This window comes from Oncorhynchus gorbuscha, unplaced genomic scaffold, assembly GCF_021184085.1.
Source record: "Oncorhynchus gorbuscha isolate QuinsamMale2020 ecotype Even-year unplaced genomic scaffold, OgorEven_v1.0 Un_scaffold_1389, whole genome shotgun sequence".
Taxonomy (NCBI): domain Eukaryota; kingdom Metazoa; phylum Chordata; class Actinopteri; order Salmoniformes; family Salmonidae; genus Oncorhynchus; species Oncorhynchus gorbuscha.
The window spans coordinates 441-5,000 of NW_025746179.1; the positions used below are offsets into that span (position 1 = coordinate 441).

At 47.4% G+C, this 4,560-nt stretch overlaps 1 pseudogene; it reads right to left on the reverse strand.

The window, feature by feature from the left end:
• Positions 1 to 494: 494 nt before the first annotated feature.
• The window catches only part of LOC124022437, a 147,654-nt pseudogene continuing 143,588 nt past the window's right edge, over positions 495 to 4,560 (reverse strand).

Sequence of the window (4,560 nt, forward strand, 5' to 3'; positions counted from 1 at the left end):
GGTGAAGCTGGTTAGTGCTGTTCTGCTGAGTGTATACAGAACAGACAACATGCAGGTCAGTCTTTACCACCACGGTGAAGCTGGTTAGTGCTGTTCTGCTGAGTGTATACAGAACAGACAACATGCAGGTCAGTCTTTACCACCACGGTGAAGCTGGTTAGTGCTGTTCTGCTGAGTGTATACAGAACAGACAACATGCAGGTCAGTCTTTACCACCACGGTGAAGCTGGTTAGTGCTGTTCTGCTGAGTGTATACAGAACAGAAGGTGTAGTTAGTAGATCCACACCTGATGTCTAAACCTATGTGCTCTGGAGGAAGAGGACAAGTTGGAAACATCTATGGGGCTGTTTCCTGGACTAGTCTTAATCTGTGTCCGGGAACCCGCCCCTAAAGGCTTTAGGTGACATCATTTCACAAATGAATTTCTTGAGAAAACCCACATACATTTCCTATATGTATAAATATGCAGAACCAAACCAGTCAACAAAGGTACCTTGGTAACAGGCAGCTCCTTGGACTTGGTTTCAAACAGGTGTTCCAGCTTGGACGTGTCCACTTTGACCGGCTCCAGTTTGGACCAGAGAGACTCTCTACAACGCTTGTGGTTCCTGTACTGGCCGTCCATGGGCCTTACCTCGTTCCAGAAGAGACGGATAGTCTTCTTCTTCTTTTGGAACAGAGGGGGCTCCCCTGTCCCTCGGCTCAGCTGGGGGGACCCCGGGTAGGGCTGGGCGGGTCCGGGGGGCATGAAGGGCGGGGGAGGGGGCATCATGCCAGGGACAGGAGGGGGCGGGGGCAGCCGAACAGGCCCAGGGGAGGGGGAGGGGGCAGGGTGGAGAGACAGGGAGGAGGGGGAGGGATCATCAGGTCACTGGAGCCCATCAGCACACTGTCCACGTCTAAGATGTCCAGATCATCCTCGTCTGCCAGGTCTGTAAAGTCCATCTCTTTAATCCGCAGCTCCCTGGGGGCTGCCATCAGCTGGTCCCAGATATAATCTGACTCCTTCTTAGGAGGTACGGGAGAGGAGGACGGGGCCGGAGGAGCTTTGTCTTTATCAGGTTGAAGCTGCCCCTGCTGCTGCTTCTCCAATGCCTCCAGCTCGTGAGGCGACACAAGGCTTTTAACAAGGTCTCCAAATTTCTCGGCCACGGCCCTGACGCTCCCCTGGTTCTCCAGGTGTTGCACCTCCATCTTCTTGACGTTCTCCTCGCAGGCCTGCCTGCTGGCCTCCAGTGTAGAGATACGACTGGCTAAGCTGGCCACCGACGACCCGTCCTGACCCTCTAACGATGATGTCTCCATCCCCTCTTTGCAGTTCTCCGTCTGTTCCGTCTCTCCCGCCTTCTCTTCGTCCTCGTCGGCAGCGGTCTTGTTCTGGGCATAGAGCATGTCCAGCATGAAGCGCTTGCTGTTGAGGATCTTGCTGCACTGCCCGTTCACGTCTTCCTCCTTAATGCACTGGCCTAGAGGTGGACAAACACAAGGAGGAAGGGTGGAATGGATTACTAGCCTTCAGAACAGAATAGAGAGCAGATCTATATATCAGAAACTGAAATGAGAATATGGGCAGAATGAAATGTTCTGACATGAGTTGAACTTCAATGTCTGCCTACTGATGTACAGCACACGGAAGATTAGCAAGTGTTCCATTTACAGTATGGGCACAAATCACAAGCCATATGTTAAGTCATAAAAGGCCAAGTGTCCTAAAGTCTGCATTTACTTCTGATGGGCAGCTGGTACCTGGTTCAAGGTTGCTGTGGACTTTCTCCTCCCTCTCCTCTCTCTCCAGAGTGCTACTGGCTGAGGAGATACTGGAGGCAGAACAGTTGTCCTTCTCATTCACTTCCTCGTTCTGCCTCTCCTTCTCACTGAGGAGGACCAGCCTCTCCTCCACCTCCCTCTCCTCCGACGCAGCCTGCCCCCTCTCTCCCTCCTCCTCCACCTCTATCTCTACCACTTCTACATCTTCTATCTCTACCTCTACCTCCTCTTCTACCTTCTCTTCTCCCTCTACCTCATTCCCTGACTGTCTCTCTTCCTCCTTACCCTCCTCCTCCTCCTCCTCACTTTCTTCTTGCTCTTTACCCTGTGTCTGTTCATCTACTGCTAACTCCACTAGCTCTAGTACTTCCTGCTTGGACTCAACTTCAGCTACTTCCTGCTTCTCTGTCTGCGTCTCTGTCTCTGCCTGCTCCTCGGCTGGCGCCGGGGGAGTTTGGGAGGGGTTTGGGAGGGGGGCTCTGTGGGTTCTGGAGAAGGTCCTGATACTATTAACTCTGGCGCTGGACTTGTAGTTCTAGTCTGAAGGTCACGGCTTGGCTCTACGTCTACTTCACTTCCTGGTAGAGAAAACAGGACCACACCAAACAGAAAGCTCCTGTAAGGGTTAAGGGCCTTTTCAATATTGTCTGATATCATTTTGAAATGATCTTGTTTATAATGTAAATACCATAAAATTGCTCTGTGACATTTAATGAATTAAAATGATAAATTGTCTAGATTTTGGTCTGGAGCACAAGTCGTTTAGCATGTCAATTCATACTTCATTGAATGTTACAGGAAATGAATTAACAGCTATGATGACAATGCGTTTCGAAATTAGATTCAACATCTCATTTGATCCCATTATCCCATTTTGGTGGGTTAGAATAACCACCCCAGACTAGCAACATCTAGTTCTCATGATATTCATTCATGTATCATCATAACTGAGTCTGTGAGGTATTGAAAGGCTTGTCCCTCTATGGTCAGTGCTGTAGTCCACAGTCCACCACACCTCTTCCTGGCTCCTACTGTAGAATGTGAATGGAACCCCATATTAAGAGTTCCACGCCCTAGCGGCTGGCGCTACCACAGCCAAAACCACACTACAATCACATACAAATCACTGGGGTATGCCTGGGACCTAAAAGCTAGCCACTCACTACATTTCAAACTATCATGCAAAGCATTTTCCCACAGGCAGCTAAAGTAATGTCCATCCCATCCCAGAACATATTTGGGATTTAGCAACATACACTTACAGACACCTCATTCTGAAGCACACAGAAAAACAAGAATGAAATCCTTTTCTTATCAAGTCCTGATGATTTTTCCCCCCAACAGTCAACATACAGCCATCATTAGTGCAGCTGACTCTATTTCCAAAGTGTGAGTGAATCACCCTCCTTGTGTTAACTCAGACCTCGGGAACAAATAAATAAAACTTCTCTGGACCGGTAATGATTGTTAAATGTTTGGAGAACGTTATGTTACTCTGAATCTGAGATGGGAGTTTTAATGTTAGTTAAACGTTTGGAAAAGGTTATTTACCCTGCGTCTGGGATGTCTGGGATGGAATGGTGCCAGCGTCTTCCGGAGAGGCGATGGAGGAGGGCGTGGCACAGCGGGGGGAGGCGGAGCGACTGGAGGGGGTGGGGCTCAGGCTCAGGGTGATCTCTGTGCGCCCCCTGGGTGGCGCTCTCGTGCGCTCTCTCTCTTTCTCATACTCCTCTGCTGCGAGCCTCTCAACACACTTATATCTGGAAGAGGGAGTCCCAGAATATTCTTCAAAAAGGAATTTTACTTCACCTGTTTTGTTTAGGTCTATTGTTATATCATATCTATCTCTTGGGGGTAGGAGAAGATTTCTCTAACCTCGAGGCTACTGCCACCCCCTACCAGTAATATACTGTATTCAGTTCCCTCACACTTCCTTTTCTGAAACAGTGGCCAAATGTCTGGGACTCTGTGATGCATCTCGGATTTCTCCATGTGCTTAATTGACCCATAAATGTTGAAGATACCTACAGTATCCTTCAGCGACTTCTCCACAGATGGGTCTGATAACAGTGTTTCATCTTGATTTAGACGTCACACACATAACCTAGGATTCCTGTTTTAAATAACACTGATCATACATATGTCTGGAAGGTGGTACATTACACATGCATAGCCTACCTTATCTGGACCGTATCCATGACTTAAAGCCAATTCCACCCCTCGTCCCATTCAGTTGTAGATGTCTTAATGCACAGCAGCAGGTTTAGAGGGGGCCTGACACCTATATTTCAGCCCAGAGGCTGAGCCTGACTTGTTCTACATCTGCTAACAATTCTCCTCAAAAAGGTTTCAAGGCATATTACTCCCTCATGTCAGAGTCTTTCTGTTGTACTTATTACAGGAGAATGATTCTAGAATCTAGATTTATAGAGCACAGTGTCTATCTGAATAATTCTAGAATCTTCATTTATATAGAGCACAGTGTCTATCTGAATGATTCTTGAGTCTTGATTGATATAAAGCACTGTGTCTATCTGAATGATTCTAGAATCTACATTTATATAGAGCACAGTGTCTATCTGAATGATTCTAGAATCTTAATTGATATAAACACTGTATCTGTCTGAATGATTATAGAATCCACATTGCTAGAGGGCAATGTGTCTATTTGTATATTAGAAATGAAAGTAGACAACATACCTCTCTTCTCTGGCCTGTCTTGTCTCTTCCCTCTTGTCCATATAATCCCGACTGATAATGTTCCAAGTAAGTGAGTGTGAGAGAGAGAGAAA